Source organism: Patiria miniata, unplaced genomic scaffold (assembly GCF_015706575.1).
Source record: "Patiria miniata isolate m_02_andy unplaced genomic scaffold, ASM1570657v1 HiC_scaffold_5, whole genome shotgun sequence".
NCBI classification, from domain to species: Eukaryota; Metazoa; Echinodermata; class Asteroidea; order Valvatida; family Asterinidae; genus Patiria; species Patiria miniata.
Window position 1 is genome coordinate 23,925,012 of NW_024037072.1, and position 17,037 is coordinate 23,942,048.

General features: G+C 40.2%; 2 long non-coding RNA genes across 2 annotated transcripts; both read left to right on the top strand.

Annotated features, from left to right (window-relative positions):
- Window positions 1-4,066: 4,066 nt before the first annotated feature.
- On the top strand, window positions 4,067-8,197 carry LOC119740467. Its single transcript, XR_005272683.1, has 3 exons — window positions 4,067-4,366; window positions 6,051-6,201; window positions 7,739-8,197. It is a non-coding gene; the product is annotated as an uncharacterized LOC119740467 (long non-coding RNA).
- Window positions 8,198-10,564: 2,367 nt separating this feature from the next.
- On the top strand, window positions 10,565-16,216 carry LOC119742017. The gene is made up of 4 exons (XR_005272803.1): window positions 10,565-10,795; window positions 12,877-13,022; window positions 15,311-15,504; window positions 15,874-16,216. It is a non-coding gene; the product is annotated as an uncharacterized LOC119742017 (long non-coding RNA).
- Window positions 16,217-17,037: the final 821 nt, after the last annotated feature.

Genomic DNA, 17,037 nt, shown 5'->3' on the forward strand with positions numbered 1-17,037 from the left:
AGAGAGAAATACATTTTCCAACAATTTTTTATTGAAATTGAAGTTTATTTCAACTGTGTTCAGATTTAAATAATTTAAAATATTAAAATCAAGCAGAATCTGTGGGTGAAGTGTTATAAAACAAATATTGAATGCTTTATCTCGTGGTGAAGTAAAACTAGCCTCCCTCGGTGATCCATGGACCATTCTGTTTTCCCTCGGCTTCGCCTCGGGAAAATAGAATGGTCCATGGATCACCTCGGGAGGCTAGTTTTACTACACCACTCGAAGCATTCAATATTTGTATACTATTCAACAGTTAGGAATTAGGATCATGATGCGGTATTTGTGTGCAAATGCATGCTGGTGTGCGCGTTCAGCGTTCAGCGTTCAGCGTAGCGCGTATTGTTCCAAAGAGCCAGCGCTACAGCGTTGGGTTCAAACATTTTCGTGAAGGGGTGGTTTGGACTAGAGAAATAGATTTTCCTCCAGTTTCGTATTGAAAAAGAGTTCAAATGTATCAAATGAAAAGGATCTATATGTCAGTTATATAAAACAAATATTGAGTGGCTTTAAATTGGGAAATGGGAGGAATATTATCGCTCGGTAAAATCTGGACTTTTCCAGTTCACTCGGCTTCGCCTCGTGAAATGGAAAAGTCCAGATTTTACCTTGCAATAATATTCCTTCCATTCCACGCTGAGCCACTCAATATTTGTATAATAGTTTCCGTTTATTAGCATATTGACTCGCCATGCCACCGTGACGTCATCGAGTTGGAACCTTGCCAACAATTAGTTCACTTTGCCATTACTAATGCCAAAACGTATCGATACCCTGTGCGAAATGATATCCTTAAATAGGATTCTGCTATATATGACTAGATAATTTTATACAACACCCGAATAAATCCCAGTCATCTGATTGGTGGATCGTTGATCACATGTCATTGAATTATTCGTACCATAGATATAGAATAAAAAGACTAGATCGGCAGTGCGTACAGACGTGCCATAGAGTATGCACAAATTTTCCCGTTCCCGCATGGACGCTCTACGCGCAGTAGTGCGTGGGGCGAAACGTGCGTTACGCGCACCTACATTCCCGTAGGTTTGTGCACAACCTTGCATTTTTATGTCCGTAAAAGTAACATTTTTGACCAGTAGTTGTTTTGTCTCCAACAAAATTCAATATTCAATTTCAAGCTGGATAGTCACCTCGAAGTTTGCTTTATTTTCCCCTCGTATTTATTTTTCGTTTCAAAATGGTGGTGCGCGTTGATAAAAACCTCCAAATTATGTCAACTTATCTGACAGAATTGTGTATAAAAACATTGTTTTACACAATGAAAAGGAAAACGTAGAATGTAAAAACTACTTACCTTTTGGGAGGATGGTTTGAGGGGTACGGATGATGGGTGTGTTTGTTGTGCATATTTCGAAAAAGCGTCTGGGATATTTGACCTCAATTAACGCTAAGAGCGGTGGCGTGACCAGGCTTTGAGGGGTGGGGCATTGGAAGGCAACATCATGGAGATCTTAAAAGCGAAATCGGGAATTTAACCTGAATAAATTGGCTATTAAAAGTCAACCAATCAGATGACAAGGATTTATTCAGGTGTTATATAAAACAAATAATGGATGTCTCACGTTCGTGCAATGGAAAGAATAATTTCATTGGATGACAGATGAAATGTTCCATTTCATCTGTCATCACCTCATGAAATTATTCTTACCGTTGCACTCACAAACATTCATTATTTGTATAATGTCATTGTCACTATGACTTCAAAGAGATGGAATTCCAAGTGGGGAGTTATCACGTGGACCTGTATTAAATCTGTATTCATAAATACCTAATACAGTTATTTACCCATTCCTATTGGTCGAGAGCCCGTCACGTGGCCGGTCTTAAACGGTCTTAAACATTTTTCCAGTGTCACATGAAATTTGGACTCCTACAAATCCAGTGCCTCTTACCGTTTTATTGGTTGAACGTCCATAATACTCACGTATACATGTGCAATACTACTAGTGAGTCAGTATACACATATAACATGGTTTGAGGGTGGACAGTCGATATCGCTCCCCGAGGTATTGGAAGGTTCGCCTCGGGAACTAATTTGTCAACTTCCAATACCGAGGGGAGCTAATATCGGCTGTCCACCCGAAATAAACCATGTTACATTTGTTTTACTATACCTCATAAATATTCAGCGTCAATTTGCTTATTTTTTTCGTTACAGTATGCACCCCAAACAATTTTTTTGAGAAACTTGTCCAGTTCACCAAAATAATCGTATTGCTCAACTTCACAAGTTCAGTTCGTTTGCAATACAGTGCAGCTGTAAATACATTAGTTTGTGTACAACATTCTTTTGCACAGGAGGCATCTTTATTGTCCATAATTATTCTCTAGTCCGGCATTATTGAGCTCGGAAAAATAACGCGCCGTGCAACCATCTCTTCGTGTGTACGTGTAGCCAGCTAGCTCGTTTGGGCGATGTTCGCGCGTGCGTACTACACCCGTGCGACAGTTCTTCGCTCGTACCCCCCGCCCTGCAAACAGGACGCTGGGATACTCTGATGAACTTCACAGAATCTTGTGAAGGAAATGGCCTATGACCTATGTATAAAGCATCTGGCTGCAGCTGTTCAAGACCGCATTAAGACAGTGTGCGCAAATGCTATCCGAAACTTCCCAAAGAATTGCGCGCATTCCATACCGGATGTGATTTCTGTTTCATTGCGGACCATGTGGACAAAATTTTGAGCGTCGTGAGTGAGTGACGGGAATTGTAAATTTACAACACAGATAAGTTTTACAGAATTTCCTACAATATTACGCTTTTTCAACGAGAAAAAAACATCTCTAAACTGGAATAAAAGAGTAATGAATCAGTCTTAACGGCCGTTTCAAACCTTGCAGAGTCATGACCGTGATTACGCGCAGGTCACTGGTCACGCAAAATCTAACCAATCAGAGCGTGAATTCATCAGAGTATCCCAGCGTCCTGTTTGCAGGGCGGGGGGTACGAGCGAACGACAGTTCCAGGATTGCTTTGTAAAGCGCATGCGTAGTAGACTGTCGCACGGGTAACCCGTGCGACAGTCTACTACGCACGCGTATTTACCCTGTGCGTGAATCCTCGCGCGCGCGCTTAGTAAACAGCAAAAATAACATCTGGCACGTGATGGTGAATTGATCAGTGAGAGTTCAACTCTCGATCATGAATATGTATGAGGTATAGTAATAATTTACAGTAATAAATTCACAACGCAACGCCCCAGGTGCATCCTGCGCGACGTCGCGCAGTACGCACGACGCGCGCGTCAATCTCCTTATAAGGTAAGGAATTGTTGAGGGACATTCCATATTATAGTCAGAGGGGTGCTTGATACAGCATGAAGTAAAATTGTTGAGCAAAAAAGTTAGCAATGTCCAGTTTTTTACTTGTTTTGATTTTTGACCGAAAAGGTATTTGTGAATGGGATTAAATGTGTGTTCGGTAGGTATTAAACACTCTGTTTAGGACCGGTTTGAGTCTGGATAGGCGATAATTACCCTCAGCTTCGCCTCGGGTAATTATCGCCCATCCAGACTCAAACCGGTCTTAAACAGAGTGTTATAATACCTCCCAAACACACATTTATTCCCTTATTTCCTAGAGCGATGCGGTGGGCAATGAGTTGGGTCACTAAATATAATCCCCCTATACGGTTTCTTTACCCTTCATTGCCTGAAACCAAAGGGTTAAGGTTATATAATTTATCTGTGATGGAAAGCTATGGGGATTTTTTGCAGGGAAGAAAAGTCCATGAACCATTCCGTCGATATATGATCTCACAGGAACTCACATTTTTGTCGGGGCCAATAACTGGTTACAAAAAAGTGTCTGCTATAGTTGGGTTCCATTACCTCTCCAATGACCTGGCTTTTTATGTCTTTCTCGTCATCATTTTCAATAAAAGCATTAGGCCTATCTAACATAATCTACCTAAAAGCCAGACATGTCAATTCGGGGCACACTTTTCGAAATGTTTAAAAGCAGCTGTTCAGGACAATTCTTTCAAAGATAAGTGTTTTGCCGGTTGAGAAATCGATACTTTAAACCTACTGGACCCGGAATAAAAACGTGACCGAACTGAGAACTGTTTGTGGACGTTGCGGCTGAGAGGATCAGCGTGTCGATTCCTGCCAATCCTCGTCATAGTGTATTCGTCAGCTGTACCAAACCCAGGTGTTTAGTGCCAGTGGGCTGGAGTTGCATTGATCCGTCGTTGTGTTGTTGCCAAACCGAATCTTCTGTAGTTCAGTCACGAAGCGACAGTGCGTTTGTCGTCGATCTCAGCAAGCCTGACGGATATTGGAATTCTGACAAAAGAAGGTAATTAATTATTCACGCATTGACTTCAACTACTCAATTTTCAGTTTTGGACAACATTATAAAATCTGTCCACTAGTTTTGAGTTTGCGAAATGGCGTTCAGTTTCCCGCGCGCTAATTAAAGGGCATTACTGAATACAAGGTCCGTCAGCAAACCATCGGTAAACCGATACTCTGAAAAACCAAGTTTGGTTAACGAAAATGGGGGGGGGGGCAATTGTTTTTAATTGGTCCATATGTAATTGTTTGCACAGTTTAGCCAAATATTAATTCCTGAAGTTTGTATTTTCTTTTGGGCTATACTCTATAAACCCTAGTGTTTAGATTTTTAACATATTATAAACGCTTTTTGCAACAGTTTATAAACAATGTGACGCGTTTAAGGATTCGTTATATATACAGGTATCTTTGTACCAACAACAAAGCCTCAAATGGCCGGTTGAGGTTTTGCAGCTGCTGGTAAACAGAAATGTGACTTTCAGGAAAAACAAAACTTTCAGCCAACCTCGGTAGAAAATCTGAAAGCCAACCACGTCGGTTATACAAGGCTAATTGTAAAGGCAGTTCGTATGCTCAAGCATATTGGTATCGAAATTGTTCTGATTTTAGCAAACCTTTTTAAGAGTGTAGTGTCTGACTTCAGTTGGCTCTTTTCTAGAATGTTTCGAGCAAATACTCACATTTTGGATGAGATTGAAATGTTCAGGTAAACCGTTGATTCACGTGTTATTGGGCTACTTTTCCGGCAGTTTGTTCACTTCACATTGGAAACGTAATTCACATTAATATACCTTCGATCCTGACCTTTTCTTTTTTTTGTCCTTTTGGTTTGGGTGATTATGTGGAGGAGGGGCGTCATTTGAGCTAGGTCCCGAATCACCCGTCCCCTCCCGTACGCCAATAACCAAGTGCCGATGTACATACAATACCGGCCACCGCCACCTTCTTACCCATAAACATTGCCATACACAGTCACTTCATTATTCCATACTAGCTTCTCACCTCTCTTGACCTCACCGACTTATTGTCGTAAGTTCTCGTCATCTGCTAAACAGAGTTACGCCAACGCTTCACCATTAATCTACCTGTTTTACCCTCATCTCATTCACCACCATTTCACCTCTGTCTTCCATTCTTAAACTGCAAAAACCCGTCATTGTAAAGTTCGATAGTCCGAATTGACAGGTTCAACAGTCCAAATATATACAGCATTGAACCTTATTGTTAATTCGGACTTTTGAACCTAGTGTATTTTCGGATTAATCATCCTTCCGACTATTGAACCTTGTTTTCACTTCGGACTACTGAACCTTCGGACTAATTAACCTTATTCTAAATTCGGACAATCGAACCTTCGGACAAAATGAACCCTCGGATTATCGAACCTTTGGACTATCGAACCTTCGGACTAACGAACCTTCGAACTATCGCGTCAAATGCTCGGATTAACGAGCCTTACTTCATTTTCGGACTAATGAAACGCCGAGTATGGGAAATTTGTGTGTTCGGTCTATCGAGATCTTGAGATCAATAAACCTTCGGACTATCGAGCGGACAACGTAATGAGAACATGGAGCTATGATGCATTCCGTGATCTCAGTCACTACAAAACAATCACCATCATCCTACCAGCAGTAGACCGATCATATGGTGCTGATAATATCTTGCTTTTCTGCAACGTATAGGTGTCGACTTCCGCAGGAGCGAATTAGAGCGTTGAATTCCTTGTGTGCAGTTTACTGAAAGGGCAGGACTCTACTTGGTATCATGATGCGTTTCGCCATGTTGTTCAGTGTGATACTGATCATCATTCTGACCGTAATATCTCAAGTACAGGTAAATATATAATTACACAAATACAACATGGTTTAAGGGAAGTGGTCCCGAGGTATTGGTTGATATTTGTTATACCTCACGATCCAGTGGTGGATCTACGGGGGTCGGGGTTTCAACCCCCCCCCCCCCCCCGACGCAAAAAAAATAAGAAAATCGTGCAGAAAAACACAGAAAATGCCTGCTAACCACCCCCACCCCCGGCTTAGGTACCTCCAACAGGCTGACTTGCGAACGAAATTATTGCATTGTTTGGAGTCTGAGAGCTGGATCCGAGTGCAAAAGAACCTCTTGTGCGAAGCAGTTTGTCCTGCCCCCTGATGACTCCATACCTCCCAAAAATATATTTCATAATATTTTAAAAAATATATATGTAGCACCAAAAATAATAATGACTGGAAAGCCAATTCATAAGCTACTTTTAGACAAAAAAATTACTGAAATTGCTCAATTCGTTCAAAAAATATCACCATTTAAACGCAATGACCCTTAAACCTGTCTCGTCCAAAAAAGCAATTTACTGTGACTGTTTGGAACAACAAAGACAATGACTCAGAATACTTGTTTCAACAACTGTCACCAACTGAAGTACACAGTATCTTTATTTACAACCCTGGTTAGGCAAACAATATAATTTATAAAATCTAGTTTTTTAAAAGACGGCCCTTCAAAAGGACTTTGTTGCATATTGTTAACGTTTAAACTGAGATTTTATCGCTGGTGATGTTTGAAGACAATTGTGACGACGATTCTTGAAATCGCATTTTTTGGACGAGACACGTTTTAGGGTCATATGTGTTGAAATGGTGATATTGTTTGAACAGATTGACCAATTTCAGTAATTGTTTCATCTAAAAGTAGCTGATGAAATTGGCTTTTCAGTCATTATTATTGTTAGTGCTACATATTTTTTTAAATATGAAATATAATTTTTGGAGTTTGGGTTCCGCTTTGTTTTGACTCACCCTGTGTGTCAGATGCATGGGAGATGAGAGCTCTTTTATCCGGTTCGTTATTAAAAAAAACCCGTCATACTCGCGCTCGCACCACTGATTACTAGCGCCCATTGGATAAACGCTCGAGTTGCATTAACTTCCGTTTCCATTCCTGCTGTATATACACCGTGTGAAGTACGCATGGATAAGTTGAGATGACGTCACCGACGAACCGGATAGGCATGTTTGAATCGACCCACACATGAGATTGATTTAATAGGTTCGTACTGTTCGGAGTCCATAAAAGAATGTGCTCGTCTCAGTTCATTTGAATAACCTCTCACCTGACTATGAGACTTGATAATCAGTGACTGACTTCTGAAAACTTGACTGCAATAGACCTACGACATAATGACGTCACGATTTGTTTACAATGTGCGCTTTCCTATGCGAGCCAGGTGAGGACGCGATCCACCAAGCTCCCATAGGAAAGCGCACATGTAAACAAAGCGTGACGTCATTATGTGTGAGGTATATTCCGATAGAGAATGAAAAATGCGTGAAACGTACGTAATAGCTTATCATGCAACGTTTTACTCTGAAAGGGGCAGACTGAAGAAGATGAGGTGATGGAAATTGACCCTGTGATGATTGCCATGTGCGAGGGCGTCTACGTAGGCCGTCGGTGCGGTGAGGATAACTGCGGGTCTACCAAAGGATGTACCGTCTACCGCTGTAACCGGCTCTTCAACCTGTGCCAGGCGGACTTTGTAAGGAGGATCTTCAAATAGACATCACGTCAATAATTATAAGCTTTCTCCCTTAGCCTACACTTCTGAGATAATGATGGACACAATAGGAGGGCGCAATTTGGTTGGGTAAACTCTTTTGCATTGTACTCAAATTCATCCATGCAAGATAAGGGGCACGATTAAAGGGCACGATTAAATGTACAGCAAGCAAAATTTCAAGGTCAACTTTCTGTCTGGCACATTATGACTTCATCATACAACGGCACTAAAATGAGTATAGACCTTTATCATGCTGCCACCATTTCGGTCATGTTCCCTAATAACAGTACTGAATGATAATGTTTTTGTGCAAAGAGGAACCAGACTATTTTTCCTTCCAGCCTCGCTTTGGTTTCGTTGATATGAATGGAAAAAAATCAAGATGTCCGCAACATGATAATGGTCGATTGCCGTCAAAGTGCGTACTGCGCCTAAGCATTTAATTTCTCTTGTTTACATTATCCAAAAGGAGTTTATCTCTGCAAGTTATTTCAGTAGTTTATGATTTCCAGTGTTTTTCTCCTGTGTTCTCTAGACGACCATGATAAAGTGGCATAATCTGATCGTAGTCAACAGCATAGGGGCATGAACTTGCTTATTTACCTTAGTGTAACACATATTTAAATTTAAGTTATTCATCGAAATCTGTGAAGTTTGTCAATTTTTAGAAACTAAATATTTGAATATGTTTTCCAATACAAACAAGTATCGGCTTGTTTTTCTGTATCCCTTAGTAATGAGTTGTTTACAAACCCGTAAAAATAATTTTACTGATAGATTTACTAATCTAACAAAATTATAAATAAAAACACTCCACAGTGTAATCAAAGAAACGATTATGGAAAATCTTTGGTTTTGTTTTACAAAGGAATATTAAATGGTCCCTGCAATGAATATTTCTGAGGAACGTACAGGGTGAGTCAAAAAAAGCGGAACCCAAACCCCCAAAATGTTATTTCATATTTTAAAAAAATATGTAGCACCAAACATAATAATGACTGGAAAGCCAATTTCATAAGCTTCTTTTAGATGGAATCATTACTAAAATTGCTCAATCCGTTCAAAGAATATCACCATTTAAACACACCGACCCTAAAACCTCTTTCGTCCGAAAATGCGATTTCAAGAATCGTCGTCACAATAATGTCTTCAAACATCACCAGCGATAAAACCTCAGTTTAAAAGTTAAAAATAAAGTCCTTTTGAAGGCCCGTCGTTTAAAAAAAAGTGAATTTTATAAATCATATTGTTTGCCTAATCAGGGTTGTTAATAAAGATATTGCGTACTACAGTTGTTGACAGTTGTTGAAACAAGTATTCTGTGCCATTTTCTTTGTTGTTCCAAACAGTCAGAATACACAATAAACTGCTTTTTTTTCCCGAAACAGGTTTTACGGTCATTGCGTTTAAATGGTGGTATTCTTTGAACGGATTGAGCAATTTCAGTATTTTTTTCCATCTAAAAGTAGCTTATGAAATTGGCTTTCCAGTCATTATTATGTTTGGTGCTACATATTTTTTTTAATATGAAATATATTTTGGGGGTTTGGGTTCCGCTTTTTTTTTTACTCACCCTGTTTTTGTGTGTGCAAATTTCTACTCCTCTTTAATGATAAACTATTTGCCGATATTAGGGGCCTAGGCATCTAGTGAACAAAAATACCGCGCAAGCAAAAGTAGCAAGTAGCATTTTCCTACAACTAGGTTTACGTGTTGATGGCGCGATAAAAGGGAGGCTCTCCGTGCTCTTGGGACGTGGCACCCGTAAAAAGTCAATGACATATTGAACGTAAAGATCGGTCTATGCTAAGTACTTCTTTTTTTTTTTTTATCTACAACACACACTGCCATTACAGCCCAGCCCTGAATTCCATCATCAAGCGCAACAAGTGCACGCGTACCACTTCAGTAGATACTTGTACGCATACTGTACAGACCAAGCGCAGTATAGGTACGTGTACGCATTCTGTATCAGACCCAGCGCAACACCCAACTCGGGCAAAGTCTAAATTTTGCTCAGTCGAGCGTGAAACAAGCGCAATATAAAACGCTCTTAAGGAATGCTGGGGGTGGTCGTTTAAGGACATCATACTTTTTGAAAATTCGTTAGGAAAAAACCAAAACGTTGAAACATCATGGGGGTACTGACTTAAAGGTAATTTGTTGTTTATTTGTGAGTTCTGGACAAAACTAGAGCGATTCGGTGCGCAATGAGTTGGGTCACTAAATATAATCCCCCTATAAGGTTTCTATACCCTTCATTGCCTGAAACCAAAGGGTTAGTGTTATTTATGTGTGATGGAAAGCTATGGGGATTTTTTGAAAGGAAGAAAATCCCGAGAACCATTCCGTCGATAAATGAACTGCCGGAACTCACATTTTAGTCAGGGCCAGTAAAAGTGTCTTGTAGAGGGATTCCATTACCCTCTCCAAAAAGCCTGGCTTCTTATGTCTTTCTAACCATCAAGCATTATCTAGCATAATCTACATAAAAGCCAGACATGTCAATTCGTGGCACACTGTTCAAAATGTTTAAAAGCAGCTGTTCAGGACAATTCTTGCTAATATAGTGTTTTACCGGTTAAAAATCGATACTTTTAATAGGCCTATACTGAGTCCGGAATAAAAACGTGACCAAACTAAGAACTGTTTGTGGATGTTTTGGCTGAGTGGATCAGCCTTTCAATTCCTCGTCATAGTGTATTCGTCAGCTGTACTAGACCCAGGTGTATAGTGCCAGTGGGCTGGAGGTGCATTGATCCGTCGTTGTGTCGTTGCCAGACCGAACTCTTCTGTAATTTGGTCACGATGCGATAGTGTGTTTGTCGTCTCAGCAAACCTGACGGGACATTGGAATTCTGACAAAAGAAGGTAAATAATTATTCACGCATTGACTTCAAGTACTTAAATTTTCAGTTTTGGACAACATTAGAATCTGTTTACTAGTTTTGAGTTTGCGAAATGACGTTCAGTTTCCCGCGCGATGAAGGATATTACTGAATCCAAGGCCAGCAAACAGGTGTACATGTGTATACCGTTTCGGAATACCGATACGCAGAAAAAACTATAACACCTATAGTGTTTTACTTTTGAACACATTGTAAACCCTTTTTGCAACAGTTTACAAACATTGTGACGCGTGTAAGGATTCATCATAGGATGCAGGTATCTTTGTACCAACAACAAAGTCCCAAAACAGACAGGTTTTGCAGGTACTTGTTTATCTGAAATGTGACTTTCAGGAAAACCAATCTTTTGCCCAACTTCGGTAGACAATCTGAAAACCAACCGGGCAGTAAACAAGGCTAATTGTGAAGGCAGTTTGTATGCTCAAGCATATTGGTATCGAAATTGTTACTGTTCTGATTTTAGCAAACCGTTTTTTAGAGTGTAGTATCTGACTTCAGTGGGCTCTTTTCCAGAATGTCTCGGGCAAAATACTAAAAGGCTTGTGGATACCATACTTGGACACAAGATTAAAATGTTCAGGTGTGTTATTGGGTTACCTTTCCGGCAGTTTGTTAACTTCACATTGGAAAGTTAATTCACATTAATATATTACCTTCGATCCTGGATCCTGACCTTTTCTTCTTTTGGTTTGGGTGATGATGTGGAGGAGGGGCGTCATTTGAGTTGAGTCCCGAATCACCCCACCCCCGTACGCCAATAACCAAGTGTCGATGTGCATATATGTATACACCTCCACCTTCTTATACCCATCAACCTTGCCATACACCAGTCACATCATAATACACTCAATCAAAAAGTAAGTCCCCTCCCCTTCCAATACTTTTTTGTCCTAACTCCAAAACTACTGCGCACCTCTCGCTCAAATAACGACTACAGAAATTCCTTAGCAATCCAGCCATACTCTTTATTTGGCCAAAAACAGTAACAATGTGTACGAATTTATGAAATTTATGACAAACGATACCGAAATCAGTTGCACAAATGCAAATTGTGGTTCACAATCACCTTGCACGTATACAAAAGTGCAACTTTTTTTCGGTACCATGTCATAAATTGCATAATTGTGTACACATTATAACTGTTTTTGGCCAAACAAAGATTATGGCTGGATCGCTAAGGAATTTCTGTATTGATTAGTTGTAATTTGAGCAAGATGTGCCCAGTCGTTTTCGAGTTAAACAAAGAAGTATTAAGGGGGGACTTTTTTGTTGATGTAGCTTCTCGCCTCTCTTGAACCCACCGACTTTAATGTTGCAATTGTCGTAAGATTTCTTCATCTGCTTAACAGAGTGTCGCCGACGCCAATAGTCATTAATCTACCTGTTTTTACCCTCATCTCATTCACCATTAATTCACCTCTGTCCTCCATTCTTTAAACTGCAGAAATCCGCATTCACGGTTACCGCTCCATTGTCCGAAGGTTCGTTAGTCCGAAGGTTCGAGTGTTCGAAAGTCCGAAAATGGAGTACGGTTCGATAATAGTCCGAAGTGATCCAAAGCTAATTCGATAGTCCGAATAGATAGTTCGATAGTCCGAATCGACAATGAGGTTCATCAGTCCGAATAAATGGCACTGAACTTTATTGTCATTCGGACTTTTTAACCTAGTGTATTTTCGGGTTATTCAACCTTCGGACTAATTAACCTTATTCTAAATTCGGACTATCGAACCTTCGGAAAAATGAACCTTATCAAACTTTCGGACTAACGAGCCTTCGGACTAGATCAAAATGCTCGGATTAACGAACCTTATTTCATTTTCGGACTAATGAAACCCAGTGTATGGGAAATTTGTGTGTTCGGACTATCGAATCTTGGGATCAATAAAACCTTTGGACTATCGAACCTTCGGACTATCGAGCGGACCCCGTAATAATAGTAATCATCATCCGTGATCTCAGTCACTATTATCACAATCACCATCATCCTTCCAGCAGTAGATCAATCATGGTGCTGATATTATCTTACTTTTTGCTACGTAGGTGTCGACTTTCACTGGAGCGAATTAGAGCGTTCCTTGTGTGCAGTTTACTGAAAAGGCAGGACTCTACTTGGTGTCATGATGCGTTTCGCCATGTTGTTCAGCGTGATACTTCTCATCATTCTGACTGTAATATCTCCATTACAGGTAAATATATAACTATACAAATACAAAATGGTTTAAAGGTGAATACAACATTTGCAAACATCGAAAAATAGAACGACCAGGTTTTTACGAAATACCTTACAGGATGTTGGTAAATGACAGTCTAAAGCATCCTGTAAAATTGTGGCACCTGGTGTGAAATTATTTTCAAGAAAAATTGCATTTTCGTATACATTTCCAACGGTGGTCGGCCGACCACCGTAGGAAAAACCTAACTATTTTTCACTTCTGCTCCAAATTTATCATTTTCTTCAGTCCAAATTTTGTTTGCTATTGGTTTCATGTTCATGAATGGGTGCAGGCCAGCTAGACTGGTTCCCTAATACCGTACACTTTTCCGGCATCTGTAAATATTGATCCATCTCATCTTCAGTGGAGTCAGGAAACCAGACTACTTGAACATTCTTGTTTTTCTTGGTTTTTCCAGCATTTTCGAAAACAAAACTTCAAACATGTCAGTGTAACAATAATTTGAGTATTATACTAACCCCTCAAATAGTTCATTTCTGAAAATTAAAGCAAAAGCCAATGATGTACATTCCCTTTAAGGCAAGTGGTCCCGAGGTATTGGTCGATATTTGTTATACCTCTCGATCCAGTGGCGGATCTACAGGGGTTGGGGTTTCAACACGCCCCTCCCCCACTCCTCTTGGGACGCAAAAACTAGACAAATCATGCAGAAAAACACACAGATGCCTGCTCCCCACCCCCGCAGATAAACCAACTCTAGATCCAAACCTGAATCCGCCCCTACGATTGACCGGACCCGAAACAGAGGAAAGATGTAGAAATCAAGCCAACACAGATTACATCCACGGCTTATAGGTATACCTCAACAGCCTGACTTGAGAACGAAATTATTGCATTGTTTGGAGTCTGAGAGCTGAGTCTGAGTGCGAAGCAGTTTGTCCCACCCCCTGATGACTCCATACCTTCTAGTATAGTGGACACCAATGGTTCCCCAACCAAGTAAAATGAGCACAACCCTCTCATGATGGCACATTGCGATCTTTAGACATGGTCTGGTGACATTATGGTGTTGGTGTCAACTTAATTTAAATATCCACGTGCGTACAAATATGGCGATGCGTTCCAGCACACGTGACGTTAGCACGTGCTGAGGAACTGTCCAATCGGATTTCAGGCCCGAGATTCCTAACTTCGCAACAGTGGCATTCGCGAAGTGAGATAAATGTTGGCAACATGATAAATCTTTAAAAACAGATGAAGTTAGGTCTTATTACGCATTTAGGTGGAGGTACTTTTGTACTATTATGGCTCATTATTTTTAACCTTTTATCAAACACTTTAATCACACCTATATGCCATGAGTTGACTGTACAAGAAGCAGATGCGTCAAGTCCATTACAAAAGCATTTACAACAAATGTACATACATCAAGCGATAAACAATGATGAACACCATGCGCAAATATACCTCTTCAACGCCTACTTAAAGAGGATAAAGGGGAGGCCACTCGGAGAGACAGTAGAACGCACTGCCGACTGCGCTTGACGCGACGCTCGTGTACTCGAAGACGATAGTCGAGTTTCTTGCAGTCAGAGTCATGTTAACTGTTTTTCAATTCAATTCAATTCAAACTCACAAATATAAGCAAAGAATACATAAAAAAATGTCAAAAGATGTAAGAAGCGAAAAATATAGGTGTGGAGGCATTTTCTATAGAAGCCTAGGCTTGTGTCGAGATGCCTTGGACGGACTTAATACACAGAGCAGAAACAAGAACTAGTACACACGGACAATTGGACCAAGACAGAACCTGAGCATGAACAATTACAGATAAACTAGAAAAGTACGTATTTGAACAAAAAAAATACATTTGCTGCAAAACCAAAATATAAGAAACAAACTATGACTCAGATGTATGCATGGGAGCTGAGAGCTCTTTTATAGGCATGTTTGAATCGACCCACACATCGAGAGTGAATTAGTAAATTCGTACTGTTCGGAGTCCGTAATGTGCATGTCTCAATTCATTGGAATAGCTTTTCACCTGATTTTGAGACTTGATAACCTGTGACTAACGTCTGAGGACTTGACTGCAATAGACCTAAGACGTAATGACGTCACGCTTTGTTTACATGTGCGCTTTCCTATGGGAGTCAGGTGGGGACGCGATCCACCAAGCTCCCATAGGAAAGCGCACATGTAAACAAAGCGTGACGTCATTATGTGTGAGGTATATTCCGATAGAAAATGAAAAGGGCGTGAAACGTAATAGCTTATCATGCAATGTTTTACTCTGAAAGGGGCAGACTGAAGAAGATGAGGTGATGGAAATTGACCCTGTGATGATTGCCATGTGCGAGGGCGTCTACGTTGGCCGTCGGTGCGGTGAGGATAACTGCGGGTCTACCAATGGATGTACCGACTACCGCTGTAACCGGCTCTTCAACAGGTGCCAGTCGGACTTTGAAAGGAGGATCTTCGACTAGACGACAACGTCAGTAATTATAAGCTTTCTCCATTATACTTCTGCGATAATGATGGACACAATAGGAGGGCGCTATTTGGTTGGGTAAACTCTTTTGCATTGTACTCAAATTCATCCAAGGAAAAGCGAAGGGACATGATTAAAGGGAAATGTACATACAGCAAGTAAAATTTCAAGGTCAACTTTCTGTCTGGCACATAATATTATGACTTCATCATACAACAGCACTGAAATGAGTATTGCCATCACAGTGCGTGCTGCGCCTGAGCAGAGTAGCAATCATATCTCTTGTTTACATTTTCCAAAAGGGGTTTATCTCTACAAGTTATTGCAATACTTTACGATTTCTAGCGTTCTTTCTCCTCTTTTTTTTTTTAGATGACCATGACAAAGTTGCATCATCTGATCGTAGTCAACAGCATGGGGGCATGAACCTGCTCATTTACATAAGTGTAACGAATATTTAAATTACATACATTCATCAAAATCTGTGAATGTTGTCAATTTGAAGAAACTAAAATATTTAACAAATGTTTCCAATACAAACAAGTTTTCGTTGTTTTTTCTGTATCCTTAGTGCTGAGTTCTTAACAACCCCGTTCAGATAATTTTACTGATAGATTTACAAATCTAACAAAATGATTAAATCAAGACTCCATAGGCCTAATTTATCAAATAAACGATTACGGACAATTATAGGTTTTGTTTTATAAAGAAATGGTAAGGCCAAAAAAAAAGTCTCCGGTTTCTGGTATGGAGCTTGCCCAAAAAGTGGTGCTGCGACGCGGCTTTTTTTTTTTTTACCTGATTTTTTTGCTTCAAATGTCGGCTGATGACTGCAAATATGGTGCCCGACTAAACTTAGGGCAAATATATGGGAGTCCAGAGAGGCCACATAAAGCTTATTCTCGACCATAACCCCATCTAAAAACACGTTAAAATTGTGCAACAGCAGGATTCCAGTCAAACTAGTGCGTGTGGCGGTTTTGAGACATCATCTTTCATTGAAAAAAAACTTTTCATTTTGCCGACGCGCATGGCTATACGGCGACGCGCGCGCATACCAGAAACCGGAGCATTTTTTTTTTTTGGCCTAAATGGTCCATGAAATGATTTTTTCCGAGGAACTGAGGATATTTCGTGCAACTTTCTATTCCTCTTTAATGCATGAAAACTATTTGACATCCCTTTTTGGTTATTTTATTGAAAACTGCACTTCGTTAGACATTGAAAATTATCCATGCTTTTCCGGACAACCGAGAGCGCTGTTGCTGTGATGTCATTTCAGGAGGACACTCCTCAGTTTATTTTGTTTATGGGTTTTCTGTTCAAATTTTGAACCCCAAATTTGCTCAAGTACATTTGTGACAAAAGTCTGCTCATTGGCATACTGCCACGTACTGACACAACAACAAGTCACCAAAAATACAATGTACATGTACACAACCGCGAAATATTCAAATTTCTGGCAACTTTTGATGCAGGAATAGCTGTAACATTGAGGTTTCTGCCTGAAATTACATCACAACTTTGCTCATGAAT